A 20,795-nucleotide genomic window follows, 5' to 3' on the forward strand; every position below is an offset into this window, starting at 1 on the left:
TGTTGAGTTGATCAAACTTTGGAATAGTGGCAAGTTGGTCTCTTATCTCAAAGATTCTTAAAAAATAATTTGTCATTACTCTCCTTTATTTATTTTTAAATGAACAGGAATTGATGTTTTAATGATGATATTTTGCTTGCATTGTTTATTTCAAAAGTATCTTTTAAAGTTTCAAACAATTCATATGTTGTTTTCAATCTTGCTATGGACGGAAGTATGTGATCTCTTATAGCAGATCAATTATGATCTTCTTAGCTTTATTGTTTCATCTTGTCCAAGTTATTTTTTTCTAGTTCTTCTTTAGGCATCTTAATGTCTTTTTCTATAAAAGACTCTAATTTAAGTTCTTCAAGTAAGCCTATGATTCAAATTTTCCATGAGGAGAAGCTTGCAGCCCCTTCCAATTGATCTTCTACTTTGATTTTGTTCACCATTTTGATTTGGATAGAGTTTGATTTCTATGAGGCAAAGAACAATTCTGAATTCTAATTTTCTCTAATTAAGCTCTAATGCCATGTTAATTGTGGATCTTTTCTAGAGAATAAGTTTGTACATCTGAAGAATAGTTAGCAATGTCTTTTCTGATTCTCTTAGCTCCTTTCCTTTCCTTGTTGATAATGTGGATTGAACATTTATATGATTTCTTTGCTATTATAGAGAATCGATGAATGATAGACGTAAAGTGTAGATTATTCAAACTGAAGGAAGGATAGATCGATGATTGTTGAAGAATATACAATGCCTTGGTTGTTGATCGTATTCTCCTACAACCATCAGAGATGTAAGTATGCTACTAGGGGCTCATGATCATGAATGTCTGTGACTTCCCTCTTGGCACTTTCCATGGGGAGTCACACCCATTCATAATTGTGTCTCATCTTAATTACAACCAATGTGAAATGTCAATTCATTAACCCTGTCGATATGGATTTGTTAAGGACATTTGTAGCATACAATGATAGATATTAATATATGTGTGTGTGTGACATCACACTTAAATATGCATTCATCATTATTCATGATATGAATGCTTCAATCTGATGAAGCTATATTCTTAACACATAAGAGGGTCTTGATACATACATAGTGTCGAAGGTGGCTCGCAGTGGGGGTTAGAGCCCAAAGTGGCTAGTCTTGGGTAACCCATTGTGGATTTTTAATCAAGTGATAACTAATTAAAATTAACATGGTTTGGGATTCTACATTAATAAAATATCACGGTGCTTCACCCATGCCTAGAGTATGCATGTGCTATTTTTTGAGGATGAGTTGAGAATGTCTAGTCATCTATGGGGCATTGATCTAGCAAAGAGACACATTGGCTTAGTGAGGTGATCATTTCCACATGGTGTCCCCCTAGGCACTAGGCCTAGAGAGTAGTAATCTTGTATTTGTTTTAGATACACCTCTTGTATAGGAGATTTTTGTGTTGTTTCTCTAGTACTATGTTGGCTACCCTTGTATTTCTCTTATTTGATGGGATTATTTATGCTATTTCCTTGTATGTGTTTGAGCTTGGTGTGGGGCCTTGTGTTATCTCCTATCTCAAGAGAGTGGGACACAAGGTTCCACATGGTTGGGTGAAAAATATTTCATCCATCAAGTATTTTTTAAAGTTTTTTGAGAGCCTTGTATAATAATGTTTCACTATACATGCTTCCTCATGCAACTTCTTGTTCGTGTAGTCATATGTGTTTCAACAATTCTTTATATCTATTTGTGTAGCTTCATGTCGATGTATTGTGACTATGTTATTACCTTGATGTGTATAGGTTAAACTCCTTGATGTTATTTTTAATGTTTTTTCCTCTAATTGTTATGTTGTCCTTTTTGAATTTTAGTGGGACATTACAATAATACTGTATATGACATTACATTTTTTTAAACTATGACTTTGTATTGTATTATAACTATTATATAGTAGTTATTATATATTACATTAGATAAAATTATATTATATTTTTATTTAATATATTTATAAAAAATTAATTTTTTTAACGATATTAAAGATTAATATAATATAAAAATATCAAATAATAAAATATTATTATTTAATTTCTTTGATAAACATCAAGATTACTTATAATAAATAAAATAGATAATTATTAGTATATCATTTTCACATACCTACACTTTTTCTAAATGAAAATATTTATTTAAACTTAAATTTTAGATTTTATTTTAATAGAATAAAATAATAATTTTTGATATCAAATTATTTAGCATTAATTACTTTAACAATTTTCTATATATTTGCATTATACACATTACATATTTTTCCATTTTAAACTCTTTTCATATATATAATTTCAAAGTATTTTCTAAATTTTAACTAGTCCTCAAAATTTTGGAATGAACTTTGTTGCTAAAGTGATGATTATACATATAATACTTAGAGATATTCTTTGAGGCACTTATTTTTAATCAATTTCTCACATTAAGATTGTAATAGGAAGTACAAGTTGTTTAAGTTTCATATACATTATACATTATATATGCACAATAATATTAACAACAATAACAATAAAGTTTTATCTGTTCATTTTAATTCTAAAAAATAATTAAACATATAGTATGGCATCATTTTAACAAATATGAGTAATAATTTATATTGCCATATCAAATTTAGAAGCTCAAAATTTCTTCCATGCAGTCCATCTCATTGACAAAGTTTGAACAAAATTTCAAGGGAATCTCTAATTCCATTGGTAAACATGTGCAACATCACAAGCGACCATGTGGTTGAAATGACTGTAATTGAAGATTGATAGACTTGACCTTGACCTAAGTAAAACTTGAACAATAGTTTAAATGTGAACATCTCCTTTTCAAACTAAATTTTCCACCGCAATTTATACGTACCAAAAGGATGTCGAATTTCAAGGTAAAACCCACAAAAGACTGTATTGAATGTTCTTTGCTTTTGAAAATACACTTGTACAACATACAAGATAAAGTTACTTGCTTACCATTAAGAAGGCTTTTTGTTCGTGTTGGAAAAAAATTGCCACCTTGTCATTTTCTTGGAATTTTCAGTACTCATGTATTTCCAAAACATTGCAATCCCATTATAAAACATTACAATCTCTTGTTGCCCGATTTTAGTCTTCTGTTTTCTGGTATGGTGTAGTTTCTACGTTTGCAATTATCTTATTTCATCATTCCTTTCATTCAATGTTTGTTATATTTGGCAGCTGATTCGAAATTGTTAGGATGGAGAAATACACAATTATAACATTTAAATCTGACACATTTTTAAAACTATTTAATACCTTTTTATTCAAATTTTATTTATAATCACCAAATAAACTTTTTAATAATAAACACTAAAATGTTGTAACAATGCAATTTGTTACAATATAGAGTTATTAACATGACATATCATGCTAACACATAAACAAAAAGGCATATACCACTTCTTTTTCAAGAAAAATAAGAACAAACTAACAAGTCATATATTTTCAGTCCCTCATCATAACATATTTTACAAGTCCAGGAATATGACAGTTGATGAAATAGTGTTTCCAGTCTCTGTTCTTGACATCAAAGTTGAAATTCTCTTGATCTCTCTTTGACATTTTGTTCAACAAATCTTCTATGTTTGAGATGCTGAACCTATGGATCATGACAACATAATTTTTTTAGACTTAGAAACAAAGACATCCTAATAAATTGTTGATACTTAACATTCAAAAGAAGTGAACTAATAACTTACGTTCCCTTGAAAAAAAGAAAGGGTTCATAGATTTGAGCCAGCTTCGATGTAAATTTGTATTTCTCAAGTAGAAGAAATATAGACTTGAGCCAGCATGGCGACATGTGAAGCTATATGGCTTCGGAAGTTGTTAGTAGCCTTGTTTGGTCAGGAGGTTGAGACTACTGTGATACATTGTGACAATCAGAGTTCCATCAAGTTGTCTGAGAATCCAGTGTTTCATGATAGGTCTAAACATATAGATATCAGATATCACTTCATCAGAGATTGTGTACAAAGGGAAGTTGTTTGACTACAATACATACCTACAGATGAGCAGGTAGCAGACATTCTGACGAAGGCTTTGGGAAAGGCCAAATTTATCTTCTTCAGAGATAAGATGGGTGTCATGTAGAATAGCTTCCTCGCTAAGAGGGAGTGTTAATTATTGTTAGTTGGACAGCTGCTATTTCTGACCCAAAAATAGCAGCACTATTTATGGGTAGCTTGGACAGCTGTTCGTCCTTATCTATGAATAGCGGTTGTATTTATGGGTGGTTTGGGCAGCTGTTTGTCCACTTTCCAAAAATTAGTAAATGGTTATTATTTACTAATTTTAGTGATTCCTTTTGGACACTTTGTACCAATTCTATTATTGGCTGTCGAGTTGTCTTAATCTCAGCCGTTGGTTAGATTTAATCTCGGTTGTTGCTTTACCAACAGGAGTAGTATAGAAAGGGGTCATTGGGTCATTTGGAGAAGAAGCTTTGGTGAAGTAGTTGGCAATTTCTCTCTTCAGGTTTTTAACAATTCCTCCGACCTTGTTCGCCTTTATTTATCCTACAATCACTTGACTGTTTATCTCAATCCTCATTGGGTACCCAAAATCTAGTTTCAAGTATTAGGTTTGGCTTCTTGTAGCATTAGAGGTTCAATCCCTATATTTCTTTCAACACAGCGTAGATTACTGTGTTTGGATCTCTCTAACAATAGTCTTGTTGGAAGCATTCCATCCTGGCTTTGGGATCCAAAATTGGCAACAATCTTAATTTATCATACAATAACTTACAAGGCCTTCTTCCTCCAATTTTGAATGAAATGTTGTTAACCCTAGATCTGAGTAATAACAGGTTGAGTGGTCCTCTTCCCTTGCCCTCCCCGTCTCTACAAGTTTTGGACCTTTCTCACAATGGCTTCACCGGGGTTATCCTAGGCCAAATCGGCATGCTCATTCCTAAAATCCTGGTTTTAGGTCTCTCAAATAATAGATTATCTAGCAAGATACCATCCAGCATAACCAATTGTTCAGTTTTAACAAGATTGAACCTGGCAAATACTGGTTTGGAAGGGGAGATACCATCCACAATGGGAAGGCTATACCAACTCCAGACGCTACATCTGAATGACAACATGCTAAGGGGAAAATTGCCACTGAGTCTTTCCAACTGTTCTAATTTACAGATCGTAGATGCCGAAACTAATTTCTTGTCTGGAGAGTTGCCAACTTGGCTATCAAAATTGTCTCTGCTGATGATACTTGTATTGAGGAAAAACATGTTTACAGGATCTATTCCACCTCAATTGGCCAATCTCAGTCATCTTCATGTTTTAGATTTGTCACAAAATAGTTTGAGAGGGTTCATTCCACCGGAGCTAGAGAAGTTAGCCACAGGAATGGCTGAAGTTGGAAGCTCAACAGTAGAATCTAAAAATGGCACACCTGCCTATTACAATGAAGAAATCTCAGTCACCAACAAAGAAAATAGGTTGGTATATGTGGACTCTATTTTGTTACTTGTAACATGTATTGACCTCTCTGGAAATCAGCTGTAACATGTATTGACCTCTCTAGAAATCCTCAATATCTCCAGAAACAATCTAAGTGGAGAAATTCCCCATACATTGGGAATGCTAGAGATAATAGAATCACTAGACCTTTCCTATAATAATCTGCAAGGCAAGATTCCAATTGAAATGCAAGGACTTCATTTCTTAGCTGTTTTAATTGTCTCTAACAACAAGCTTTGTGGCGAGATTCCAACGGATGGTCAGTTCTCCACGTTTGATGCTACCCATCAAACGTGGTAAAAAAATGAGAATGATGAAGGTGATGAGCTTCCTTTGCTGTTAGATTTTGGGGATTGTCAACATGGTGGATGAAGCTGCTGTTAGCCTTTGTGATTTTTTTTGAAGGAGTTAAAAGGTTACCCAAAGCCAAATCATAGATTTCAGCTCAAGATGGTGCTTCTACTTCATGAACAATAAAACAGGAGATGCATTTCTAAATCTAGATTTTGTAGCAGTAGGAAGACTTTGCAAAACTGGTGGCAAATCGAATTCAATATTGTAGAAGAAGAGTATTGTAGCAGCATCATTTGCACCTTCAAACTATGTGTGCAGAAACTATCTATATATAAGATTAGAATTTTGAGAAAGAATATACATATTTTAATTATAGATATTTCTCACCACTTACTTCTAATTGTTAATTGTTAGTATAATGCATTACCTTGTTAATAAATTTATTATACTAATTAGACTAAACAATTAGAAAAGCAGTTGCTCGGAATGATGTCTCGTAGATCAATTCGTGCGCAACCAGCAAATTTTGTGTAAATCACATTACCCACAACATTGCAAATACTTCAATTTTGCCTTCTACATTAATTTTGTGCTATCTTGGCATAATAAACATTAATACATATATTCTTATTATTATTCAAATGAGTAGTTGTACCTTTTTTGGAATAAAAAATTATTTTTAATAATATATTAGATAATATAATTTTTAATTTTTAAAAAAATAGATTAATAAATATTATTTAATTAAATTCAATTTATCATATATAAATAAAATAATCATTTACAATAAATTTTAAATAAAAAATCTATTATGAAAGATCAATAGGAAAAATACAAAAATAAATAAATAAAAAGAATAGAAGTCCTTTCACAAATATACTATTAGCTAAATAAATTTAATTTAAAAAGTAAATTAAAATAATTTAAAAACTAAAACTTAAATTAATTTAATAAAAGAAAAGAAAGTAAATTAAATAAAAAGAAAAAAATATTACAAAAACTTCACAATTTAATTAAGTTTTGTGCAAGATTGTTACTTAAAGCTATATTAGCTACAATTCATAATTCATTTTAATTAACATGATTTAGGAATTACAATTATAAAAACAAGTAGAGAAAGATAGATATTTCTTTCTTTAACAATATGAAATAACATTAACACATTAGATTCATAGCTTATCAACTAGCATTTTTTACCATAACTGACATTTCGCTTTTAATAATAAAATTAAATATTGATTTACTTTTGCATTGTTTGCCTAGAGATACCCTTTCCAAGTACATAAATGATTAAAATAAATATCTATTACAATACAAGGCCTCATAGGCATGCACAAATAATACTTTATAATTTCTTCACATGGACAATGTGTATAATAGAGAGAATTATCTTTGACAACTTCATATGCTTCTGAAAGAGTTCAACCATGAACAATACATCAAAAATATCCACCACACAATCACAAGGAAGCATAAAGGTTCACTCCCTCATTCTAGTAGATAGAACCATAGTTCACTTAGGAAAACTAGGGTAGTCTAAGATTAAGAGAAACACACCCAAAATAGAAACATGAACCAAAAAAAACAAGAGTGGAGCTCCCTAGGGTGCTAACTAAGTAAGTAGCATTCCCAAAAGTTCATGTGCTCTAGCACCCTCATGCATGCCCAGTAGTCAGATGACCTTGGTACTCAAAATGCCAACCTAGCGGTATTTCAAGTTAGACCTATCAAAGTGCATCTAAATTAGGAAATCCATTGAATAAAATAATAGGGCCTATGTAATGTCCCCAATTTTTAATAAAACATTTAAATAAATGGTCCTAAAAATCAAATAATATCACAACCTGACTTATTTAATTAATAAGGGACACACTCTCTATTTTATTTTGTGGTAACTTGTCAAACTATTGGCATTTTTGTAATCCTTCAGGAAGCTTCCTTGAAGCCCTTTGTAAGGCCATCTTGTAAGTTGTTTTAGGTATGTGATTTGGATTATTTTATTGTATGTGAATTCTTGTTGGATTTTTGTGTTATTTGTCATTTCGCAAGTGAAAGATCTTCCCTACTTGACTTTCTGGTTTTGATGGTATTTAGCCCCACCCTATTTCATCCTCTATACTACTTGTTTGGATCTAGCAAGTCTGAGTGTCATCGTTGTCTACAATATAATATTGAGAATTGTCTACCATTTATTACATTTCTATACAAGGCTTACTTTTGGTATCTGGTGAAAATTTGGCATTAAGCATCTTCCTTCCCCATGTCCTTCACCTTCCTTTTTATTGCCTTCATATTCCTCTCAAACTACCTCAAGTTTCCTCCAATGTGGACTTTGGCTCCCTCTGATGTGGTCTCGGCTACCTCCAGTGTGGTTTCCCTTGGGCACTTGTTCCTCAGGTGGTTTTCCATAGGTGGTTTCCCTCAAGCACTTGTTCCTTGAGTGGTTTCCCTCAAGTAGTTTCCCTTGGGTTGTTTCCTTTAGGTGGATTCCCTTGGGTACTTGATCCTTGGGTGGTTTACCTCGGGCACTTGTTCCTTGAGTGGATTTCCTTAGGTGGTTTCCCTAGGGCACATGTCCCTCAAGTGGTTTCCCTCAGGTGGTTTCCATTATGTACTTACTCTTAGGTGTGTCATCAGGAACATTACAATGGTATCAGATTTGGTGCTCTTGCTAGCCTATCAGGCGTTGAGTTTAGATCATGGTACTGAGTGATGCATTGGTTGAGACATTAAAGATAATCAAGAAAGATTGGGTGATTGGTGGATGGGAGAGAGACATATCTCTGGAGGATTATATTGAATTAAGAATGAAGTATCTATCATATCAATGCAATAAACTCTTCAACAATGGTCTAAAGTGGGAGATTGATAAGTTGCTACAAGATGAAGTCATACAAGCACAAGAGGCAAATTAAGAGTCTCATGAGGACTCGCAAGAATCTATTGCTATGCCTACAAGTGGAAAGTACTTGAAACTTCAAGATTATGGAAATGATGAAAATCTTTGCACTAATTTCCTCCCAGCACTCGTGGATCACATCAATGAAAATTTGGGCCCTATTGGTGATCCTCATAAGGAGAAAAATCTACCAACAATTTTTTCAAATTCATGGAGATGCTACAAATGATTCCTTGCAAGAGAATCTACAATTGGTTGACTATGAAGTTATCCTTTAGTTGTCCTCATCCTCAAGGCACTATCAAGCATGGAAGTTGTGTTTGTTGTCAAGGCTATGTATCTATCACTGAAGTTATGTCCATCTTCCTACTCATGTTCATCACCAAGGATGTGTTCCCATCACCATTATTGTTTTCATTACCATGTCCATCATCATTGTCATAGTTATATCTTTTGTCATCCTCGTGTCCATCACTGTCATTGTGTCAGTCACTATCATCGAGTATGTGTCTGTCATCAATGTCAAGTCTGTGTCTAGTGTTGTTGGGTCTATGCCTTTCATCATTGTTAGTTTTGTCATAAGTCTATACCCATTTTCATCATCAAGTCTATTTTTGTCATTGTCAAGTCTGTGTCTGTCATTGTTGTGGCTATATCTATCACCTTCATCGTAGTCGTAGTTGTGCCCATTGTCATCATGGTTGTCTCTATCACCATTGTGTGTTTGTCACTATGGCTACATCCATCATAGTGGCTACTTAGGTCACCATGCATGTTACTAAGGAGATGTTCATTATCGAGACTCTATTCATCGGTGAAGTTTTGTGTGCCACCAAAGCTCTATTTGCAAATGAAATTTTGTCTATCATCAAGGTTCCATCTATTGCTAAGCTACTTTCTATTGAGGTACTCATGGTTGGGGTTCCCTTTGCCAAGTTACTCTTTGTCGAGGTTCCCTTCATTGAGCCTCCCTTTGTTGAGGCACCCTTTGCTACTCCTATTGCAAAGGTACTTACAATCGAGGACCCTTTCACTGACATACTCTCTACTGAGGCTCCCTTTGTCAAGGCACATTAGCTAATTGAATATACAACCTACTTGTTGTACCATCTACATACCATCATAATTTCTCTCTCTATTGAGGCTCCCTTCAATGAGGTATTCATAGTTGTGACTCCCTTCTATGAGCTACTCATGGCCAAGGTTCCCTTCATTGTGGTACTTTTCATTAAGGCTTTATCCATTAGGAATATTCTACAAGGTTTATCTAGAGGGCATTTTCCAGTCAAGAGGATAATAGTGGTCGCTATGGTCATGTTAGTGCCTAAATTTGGGCTAGTATCAATGTCTATGCCTATGACCATAAGAAAAGTGATTTTTGTGTTAGAGTAAAATGTTTATTATCTTTTACTTACTCTTCATGCATGTGACATTTAATATTTTTTTTCTTTTATTAAATGTCACATTATCTCTTTAGGGTTTCCTTTTTGAGAATGGTTCATCTCCTTTTATAAGGATTGATCCCCTTGTATTTTGTAACACTTTTTGATTCATTATTTTCTCTATTGAATATATTTTAATCTTTGAGAGCCACTCTTCTCTCCTTTCTTCTCTCTTCCTTGTAATAGGTTATTTTCTTCCAGGTGATCATTATGGATTCTGTGAAGTTGGGTTTTGCACACCAACTCCTACATGGTATTAGAGGCATTCCCATAGCTTCTTGTTCATGTTTGAAGGTAGTTTGTGAAGCTTTCCAATTTAAGGGTTTCAAATACCCTTTTTTTTCGGTTTTGTAGGGGTCATTTTTTGGTGCATTCTGTGTCTAAATAGACCTCACCATTGGATTTCGAAGGCCCAAAAGCCTTTATTTTCTAATAAATTTTATTCATTTTGGACAAAATTGTCATTGGAGACCTTTTTTCTCTCTCCTTTTGCATATTTTTGTGAATCTTGGGGAGGGGGGAGGGTCAAACTTTTGAAGCACTTTGACCTCAAATGAACCTTACCATTGGACTTAGAGCTCCCAAAACCCCCATTACCATATACAATTTGTCTCATTTGGATACCATTGGATTTAAAGGCTCCAACACACCTTACAAGGCAAGAGGAAAAATAATTTTAAGAAATTCAAATGGACTAGTCCCAGGCTGCCACGTGGCAACCCACAGTTGGCTTGTGTCTGTCGTCGCGACCCCATCACCCCCTAAGTACAACACTATTTCCTGCTGCCACTACTAGCTAACCACCCACTGATCACTGCTCTACCACATCCCTAGCCAATACTTAGCCAACTGCCATGCAACCATCTCTGTAGTTGACATGTGACACCCATGTTTCTGGTCTCCGCCATGTCAACGCTACCACGTGGTTGTCGCGTTAGCACCTCTTTAGCACCCAATCAGCACCACATGACTTGCCATGTTAGTGCCATGTCACCTGCCATATCAGCAAGTCCCTTTCTTGCCTACAACAGCCAAATGACCGTCAAATTTATTGGCCTAAATTTTTGATGTCAAAACTACATCAACACTTTGGATGCTCTTCTAGGCCACAAGGAGCAATGTTTAATTTTTTGCTCATAACTTGAGCATACAAACTCTATTTTTAGAAAACAAAATATCATCAGATAGCTAGTTCCAAGCTTGTCGCAATGGTATAGGTTTTATTAAATTTTGGTGTTGTTTAAGGACAATGTTTCACTGTCAAATGCCAAACTTCTATTTTGCACTCTAGGGGCCATATCTTTTGTGTTCAAGCTCTGTTTTTAGTAAAAGAAAATAAAATGGAAAGCTCTTGTAGTGATCTATCTAGATCTACCATCCTCTTCATTAGAATCTTTCAAAGGCACATCAGTCACTAATCTGAATCTTTTTTCTCTCCTCATTTTATACACATTTATTTTTGTTGTTGGGGATTCATTTCTTGTATTGTGGGGGGTGTTTGAATACATTATTTCTATCATTTACTTCAGTACAAAAACTATCTTTCAAAACCAAAAGGCCTTCTCTAAAATAATGGCCGAGACAACTTCTTGTCTAGCTTCTCTGAACCCACATAACTATCACACATGGGCAGTTGTCATAACATGATTACTTCATTCCAAGGGTTTGTGTTCTTGTTTGGATGAGGATCAACCTCTAGTTTAGAGTCCATTTTAGACATATCATCATACAAATAAGATGGATGAGGCCATGGGTCTTATCTCTCTCAGTATTGTAGACAATTTATAGTTTCATCTTGATGAGAGTACTACTCCTCGGGAAATGTGGCTCAAGTTCAAGACCTTGTTTGGTATAGTTAGTGAGTTTAGGGCACTTCAGCTTGAGGTAGAGCTTACATAACTTGTACCTAATACTTTCCCCACCATTGAGGACTTTTTGATGAAATTCAAGTAACAAATATTGTTGTTACAAGGTTGTGGCAAGACAAAGATCTATAAAGAATGCATTTTCTTGATACTGTCAAAGCTTTGGGGAAACTTTCAAATTTTATCCTCTACTTTTAACTCCACTATGGATGCATTGGGTACTAATTTCATCATGCCCACATTTGAGGAATTTTGTGATCATTTGACTAGAGAATAGGCCAAGCTTTCCTAGTTGGATTCTCCATCAGGATCAATGACTACAACATTGGTTGCACAATCATCTAGAGTGAAGAAAAAGTAGGCAGCGATGCCCAAGAGAGATTCAATTGGCTATGAGCATCCCTCCAAGCCATATACACAATCTACTTCCAAACCACAATCTGACCTTAAGAAGGGTAATTCTTCTAAGTTTGGTGAGTCTTCCATCAAGACTAAGAAGTCCACAAGTGATCCTTGCAATTTTTTTGGCAAGGAAGGACATCCAATTTCTAGGAGTTGGAAATGGTTAGAGGCTTTAGAGGACGTCATGTAGTAGTATCACATCTTCTCTCCTTAGCCACCTTCCTCATCTATGGGGAAGGGTCATGCTCTTCATACATGAGCAATGTCTTTAGAGTCATCTTGGATCATTGATTCTGGTGCTTCACACCATATGACTCACTCACAAGATTTGGTCACCACACTTGTTCATAGTGCCACATCACATATTATAGTTGGTGACTCTACATAGCTCCCAATTCTTAGTTCAAGTTCATTTTCACTAGATGGTGGTTCTCTTCAAGATGTTCTTCTAGTTCCTGAAATTTCTACAAACCTTCTTTTAGTTTATCAGATTTTCCTTTCTGGCTCTAGTAAGACAGATGAGTTCTCACCATATGATGTGCTTATTTGAGATCTCCTTGATCCTAATTTAGTTATTCCTACTAGTGGTGTGGATCCCCAGTCTCACTTATAGCAATTTGATGGCTTTGAGAGTTCAAAAATTGTGGGTCCTTCTCTTGTTGCACATACAGACTCTGTGAACAAGATTTGGCATGAGCATTTTGGACATGTCAACTACCACTACTTATAGCAATCAAGTACTTGGAAACTTTTTTCTGGGCTATAATAGATCTCTTGCATTGATGGTGTTTTTTGTGGATGCATTCTTGGAAAGAATCATTGAGATCCCTTTCCTTCGAGATTAGCCACTCGTGCTAAGGAATCCTTGTAGTTGGTTCATAATGATCTTATGTCCTTTCCTACTCCTTTTTTAGAGCCCACTATGTGCTCACATTCATTTATGAATTCTCCAGACGTACATGGGTATACTTTCTTTAGTACAAATATAATGTCTTTGATTCCTTCCAAATCTTTAAGACTTTTGTGGAGAAGCAATCTAGTTTTTATCTTAGATGGATACACATAGATAATGGGGGGGAGTATGTAAATTAGGCCTTCAAATATTTTTTTTCATTGAGTATGGTTTACTGCATTATCTTTCAGTTCTACACACCCCTCAGCAAAATGGTGTTGCAGAGAGAAAAAATAGAACCTTACAAGAGATGGAAAATTGCATGATTCAGTCATGGGATATGCAATCTTCATTTTGGGTTGAAGTAGTCAATTGTGCCAACTACATTTAGAATTAGATGCCCCATAAGGAATTATGATAGATGACTCCTAAGGAGGCTTGGTCTCATGCCGAGCCCAATGTTTCTACATTTCAAGTTTTTGGTAGTAAAGCATGGACTTTAATTCCCGATGATCAAAGAAAATATTTGGAGAAGAAGAGTCAAACACTCATCTTTGTTGGCTACCATGAGGGTGAAGGCATACATTTTGTTTGATGTTGAGTCCAAAGAAGTCTTGTTTTAACAAGATGTCCAATTTGATGAGCGTTTTCCTCTTCTAGACTCTCTCACCTTGGATTTCTTCTCATTGCCTACTCCTTCCTATTAATCTCTTGAGGATGTTCCATCTTCTAATGATGATGTAGATGATGATCCACCACATCTACCTCATCCACCACCACTAGTTGCTCCACCTTTTCTTAGGTGGACCTATGTTATAGTTGAGTCAGTTGGTCCTTTGGTAGCAGATCCTACAGATACCCACCATACTTGAGCTCAGACATCTAGTTCTAGCCTTTTGAGTCTTGGTTTTTCCATCAATCCACAAAGATTTTTAGAGGCAACAAGACATCCAGAGTGGGATTTTTCCATTGGCCATGGATGAGGAGTATTCTTCTTTGATGAAGAATCACACTTGGGATCTTTGTAATCTTCTAAAAGGAAGAAAGTTAGTTCAGTGCAAGTGGTTGTACCATACCAAGTTTGTTGCCGATGGCTCTATTGATACATATAAGGCATGTCTTGTTATGAATAGATTCTTGTAGGTTGAGAATATTAGTTATTCTGAGACTTTTTCCCTTGTCACCAAGATGAATTCTATTTGCTTTGTCCTTTTACTAGCAACTTCATAGGGATGGCTAGTCTTTCAAATGGATGTGAAGAGTGTATTCTTGAATGATGATCTTCATGAGGAGATCTATATAGAATAGCCTTAGGTCTTTCTATAAGAATCTTCATTAGTTTGTATACTTTGACATTCATTGTATGGTCTCAAACAAGCCCCTTAGGCTTGGTATGAGAAGATGGACTTATTCCTACTTTCTAGAAACTTTACACATTGTGATTTTGATCATACAGTGTACATTTAGCATCAAGGGATTGATATTGTGATACTTGTTCTCTATGTTGATGGCCTCATCATTATTGATAGCTCATCCTCTATGATTCAGAGTATTTAGAGAGCATTGATTGAGAAGTTTGAGATGACAAATCTTGGTCTTCTGCACTACTTTTTGGGCTTACAAGTTACTCAGACTTTCGATGGTATTTCCATTTATCAATAGAAGTATGATCTTGATATGCTCTGATGCTTCAGCATGCTTGATTGTAAGCCTACTCCTACACCATTTTACTTAGGTGTTTTCTTGTCTACTAGTTGTACTATAGGTTCAGTGGATCCCATTTTATATTGACAGTTGGTTGGCAGGTTGTTGTACTTGACACATACTCATCCTAATCTCTCCTTTGTGGTTGGTCTTTTTTTTTGTTTTTCCCATGATCCTCATGAGAGCCATTGGCAGGCTGCTAAATGTATCTTGAGGTACATTCAGGGAAGTACACATTTTGGCATTCACTACACTACTAACTCAGATTGGGTCAACAATGCTAATGATAGGAAGTCTACTTCTAGCTTTGATTTCTATTTTGGCTCTGGTCCTATCATGTGGTCTTGTAAGAAGTAGTCTGCTATTGAATTATCATCTATAAAGGCCAAGTACCAAGAAATAGTCTTATATAGTCAAGAGATTTTGTGGCTTTGATAGTTGATGACTGAGTTTGGGTTTCCCACTGATAATCTCACTATGCCTTGGTGTGAAAAATAAAGTTTCATACATATTTCTTGCAACCCAATGGAGCATCAACATACTAAGCATATCGAGATCCACATGCACTTCATCTATCACTTGATTTGGGATGGTATTCTCCTCTTGGAGTACATCCCCACAAAAGCCTAGGTTGTTGACATCTTCACTAAATCCTTTGCATCAATGCACTATCTTTAGTTGTGCACCATGGTTGGGGTGAAGGAAGTTGTCCTTGGGGCGTCTTAGTGAGGCCTTCCTTTCACATTTTTCAGCATGTTTTCTCATCTCATTTTGGAGTAGAGTTTTTTCCCATGTGGTTTTCTCTATTTCTCCACTTTATAAAGATTTTGTTGTGATTGGTTACCTAATCAGGCCTTGTTATTGGGACCCAAGTTTCCTTTTGCATTGTAGTTTCCTTATTTTTGTTTGCATTTTTTGTAACTACATTGATTCTCATCTTAAGAATGGGATGTTAGAGTAAAAGGTTTATTATCTTTTACTTACTCTTAAGATTTCACTATTGGAGTATTGACTTTTGTCTCTTCATGAATATGACATTTAATATTTGTTTTCTTTTATTAAATGTCACATTATCTTTTTAGGGTTTCTTTAGGGTTTCCTTTTTTACAATGGTTGATCTCCTTTTATAAGGATTGATCCCCTTGTATTTTGTAACAATTTTTGATTCATTATTTCCTTTCTTGAATATATTTTCATCTTTGAGAGCCACTCTTCTCTCCTTGCTTCTCTCTTCCTTGTAACAAGTTATTTTCTTGCAGGTGATCATTGTGGATTCTATGAATTTGGGTTTTGTACACCAACTCCTACATTTTGAAAGTGACAATGTAAAGGATTTCATTGACTAGCATCATTGGCATCATACAGACAAGTATGAAAATGTTTATATTATAGTGACACAATGAAAGTTGGATGATTGTGTGTTGTAGCAGAGGTTTAATATCAACTCACATGATATAAATTAGCATTTTATTTGGGATCCATGAATCGATAGTGTGGATTGGATAGAAAATTGCTTGAGGACAAGCAATCTTTGGGTGGTTAGGATTTGTAATGTCCTCAATTTTTAATAAAATATTTAATTAGGTTAATTAAATAAATGGTCCTAAAAATCAAATAATATCACAAGGACTTATTTAATTAATAAGGGGCACACTCTTCATTTTATTTTGTTATTCAGCCTGCCAAGATTTTTGTAATCCTTCAGGAAGCTTCCCTGAAGCCATTTATAAAGCCATCTTATAGTTTTTTTTAGGTATGCGATTTGGATTATTTTATTGTATGTGAATTCCTATTGGAGTTATGTGTTATTTACCATTTTGGAAGTTAAAGATCTTCCCTGCTTGTCTTTTTGGTTTCAGTGGTATTCAACCCCACCCTATTCCACCTTCTATGCTACTTGTTTGGATCTAGCAAGTCTAAGTGTTATCTTTGTCTATAATATGATATTGAGAATTGTATACATCTCTATATGTGGTTGACTTTTGGTATCTGGTGAATATCTATCATTAAGCATCTTCCTTCACCTTCCTTTCCATCACCTTTAGATTCCTCTTACTAGGCCTTAAATTCTCGCTGGTGTGGCCCTTGGCTCCCTCTGACATGGCCTTAGCTGCCTCCAGCACAATTCCCTCAAGTGGTTTCCCTCAAGCACTTGTTTCTTAGGTGGTTTCCCTTAGGCACTTGTTCCTTGGGTGGTTTCCCTCGAGAACTTGTTCCTCAGGTGGTTTCCCTCAGTTGGTTTCCCTTAGGAGGTTTCCCTCGGGCACTTCTCCTTCAAGTGTTTTCCTTTAGGTGGTTTCCCTCGGATAGTTTTCCCTTGGGTGCTTTCCATTAGGTACTTACTCTCAGATGTTTCATTGGGAACATTACACCCTATATTGTAAATGCAATTTATTAAGGGAGGCTTTAACCTTTAGTCCCTTTCATATTCAACCTAGCTATAATAGCACAAACTATTAAGGATATATCATCATATGATCATACCTAGACTTTACATATTAGAAATTCACATTCTTCTACATTATATATAGATCCTAAATAAACTCCACATTAGAAATTGACTTTCAGATAGTCTCTTCTTATCACAACTTTTTCTTCTACCTTAACCTATGTTCTCATCCAAGCCTAAAATTTGATGGTCATATTGGTCATCTTTACACTTTTGCACCATATATGACAAGCTAAAAAAATAAATGACCATATGAATTGACATGCTAAATGTTTAGAAAACCATAAATTTGATAGTCAAATTTATTAATAAACCATCAAATTTTCTTATAGAAAATATAATATTTCATTTAATAATACAAATATATAATATATATTTTTATATTTTTTATAATATTATATTTATAATAATTTAGAATATTTTTAAAATAAAACAAAGCATATGCAACTATGAAGTTAGAAATTTTCTTAAATTAATATGATATTTTTTGTATATATTACTAATTTATAAATTGATTTTTATCACAAATTTAAGTTTTGAATTTAGAAACATCTAACATTTTTATAGATTTTTGTACATATTGATAGTTTTTATTTTTCTTTTATTACATAACAATTTATTATTATTTATTTGGAATCTTCTTTTTCTTTAATGAGATTTTTACAAATATTACTAATTTATGTGTATTTTCCAATTTCTTTAAAAATTTAATAACAAAATATTTATTTTTTATACATTGATAAAATATTTAAATTTATTTAAAAGATTTGTATACTCAATATTTTTCTAAAAATGTAAAATGAAAGGCATTAAAATGATCAAACCATCATAAGAAAATCATATGACAGGTAGGGGTGACCGTCAAATTCCAGACATGTTCTTATCTTCTCTTTTTTTATTTCAGATGGTCAATTCACTTTCAGGTTTAGGCCCTTGCATTTTTTTATTGTTGTTTGTTGCTTGTCTATAGTCTCCTTATATATTTTTTCTTTAACTTTTTAATCTCTTCTTCTTTTCCTACTCTATGTTAGGCTTGTCTAGGGGTCCTTTGCTTAGTGCTTTCTTCTTTCATATGTTGCTTTCTTCCCTTAGTTTATGTGTCTCTCTCTCCTTGTTTGGTGTTTGCATTTTTACTTGCATATTTTTCAATTTTGTATTAAGTTACACCTTCATTCTTTTTGTTTCTTCTTATTGTCTAGATTGGTCTTTTTCTCAAACACAATCTTTATCTATCATTAATTAGTAAACCTCTAGTTTCAATTTATCACATCTTCCCTTTTTTTCTACTACCCTCTTCCTATCACAATTCCTTTTATCTTTGGTCTTTATCTTCTATTAATTCTTTGGTAGCTTCTTGATCTTTGTAGCTTTCTCTTGATCCTTTAGTGTTCTCTCCTTTTATCCCCTATTTCTTGGTCTTTATTTTGTATCCACATTTTATCTTTCTTCTATTTGTCTTTTCTCCTGTCCTTTAGTTTGAGTTTTTAGTGGTCTAGTATGGAAACACATATCTCTTTTTATCTTTCTTCTATATGTCTTTTCTCCTATCCTTTTAGTTTCAGTTTTTAGTGGTCTAGTATGGAAACAATTATCTATCTTTATCATTCATAAGAAGATAGGACTATGTCCTTTACTAGCAAGATTAAACCAGATGGAATAGGCTTATTAGGAAAGTGGATAATATCACCTAGTTGGCATTGAATAAGGTCATTGGTGAAAAACACTTTAATTATAGTTTCTCTTGGATATCAAATAGTGATGTCATAGGTAGTTTAATGGTGGTGTCTTTCCAAGATCAAATCAAGCCCTGAGACATTATGCATCTTTGTGAAGTACTATTTCAAGATGTAAGCACCAACTCTACAAAAAATTTGCCAAATCACACAAACATGCTAAAATTTCAAAAGAACAATGCCACATCATACAATGCTGAAATAAGAAGAATCAAGCATCTTTGTATTTGAAAAGTAATCAAGGTTAATAAGATGTTAACTCAAAGTAGAACTCAAAATACAATGTTGTTCATAAACATGAGTATACAATTAGTTAATGAGAAATTTAGCATAATATAAAAGTGTTGATTATGTTGCAAGAACCTACATAAAAGTACTCAGATGCTGAAAAACATGACATATACATCACACTTTCCTCAAATTCAAGAACAATAGTACTTTACCAACTTAAGTTACAATATTTGAATCAGTATTACATCAAAATGAAAGATATCATACATCATTGCCAAGTTGAATATACAAGAACATAAGATAGATTATGAAACTTGATAGTTGTCCTAAAAATCTATCTGGTCTCCAAAGCCATCAAACATCATCCTTTTTCTACTTGAGAAAATACTATGGCCTAAATGCTTTTACTTCACCAACCACAAAGTGTTTACTCCCTTGGGATTCCTCCTGAAAATGAAGAATGCCCTTACCCTAGTATGAGAAGCCTAGTTTCCTAGAACAAGATAGATCAAATGGATAGGGTGCAGCTGTGAAACATACTACATGCATACATGTGCTTAGTAGCCTAATCACAGAATGTGGTAGGGAAAATAAATGAACACTACACATTCTACTCATATGTAGTGAAAGAAGAACTACAACATATCTACCCACATGTACATTTCTTTTAAAATGAAGCATATCTACACATATGCAAGAGAATTTGAACATTTTCACACACATATGCTACATGTTAGAACAAAATTCTTAAATGCAAGTAATAAATGGCTTGGCCAAGCACTAGATTCATTAATGATACTAAAGAGAGAGACAAAATGTAATGAATCTTACTTTTTAGAACTTGATGGGTTGAGAAAAACAAAACATAATGCATCTGTTTCACTCTCCCTTATGGCACATTACACCCTTCCATGAGGTAGTGAACATCATACACATGAAAAAAAAAACAAGAACCAATTCATAAATCTAACTCAATAATATGCATCTTCCATTATCTATCACCTAAGTTCAGTTGTTTATCCTATAATAGTAGCATTCAATTAATAAATAAAATTTCCTGATGGCTAATACAAAGGTTTCAGCACAATCAACTAGCTATAAATAAAGAACATTGTTACATGAGTTTACTTCAAAATCTAGTTAATTTATACTACCATTTCAAGGATAAGACTCTATTTCTTCTAGTATTACTCTTCTAATTCAAAATCTATGTTTTCATTAACAACATAATCAAGAAGAAGAGTAACTAAAACACACTTTAACTAAATGAAAGTGTCTAAATTCAAAAATCACTCAAAAAAATGGTTCATATATCCATAGTAGATTTTATAGGAGCTTGAAGGTTTCATCATTGTGATGGAACAATGGTTTTTAGTATGAACTAAGTTTAGAATTTACCATT

General features: G+C 33.9%; 1 pseudogene; it reads left to right on the forward strand.

Annotated features, from left to right (window-relative positions):
* LOC149543775 (uncharacterized) overlaps window positions 1–20,795 on the forward strand; it is a 158,232-nt pseudogene that overhangs the window by 15,453 nt on the left and 121,984 nt on the right.

This window comes from Cupressus sempervirens, chromosome 8 (assembly GCF_028749045.1).
Source record: "Cupressus sempervirens isolate cs-2001-9-10 chromosome 8, ASM2874904v1, whole genome shotgun sequence".
In the NCBI taxonomy this organism is placed as follows: Eukaryota; Viridiplantae; Streptophyta; class Pinopsida; order Cupressales; family Cupressaceae; genus Cupressus; species Cupressus sempervirens.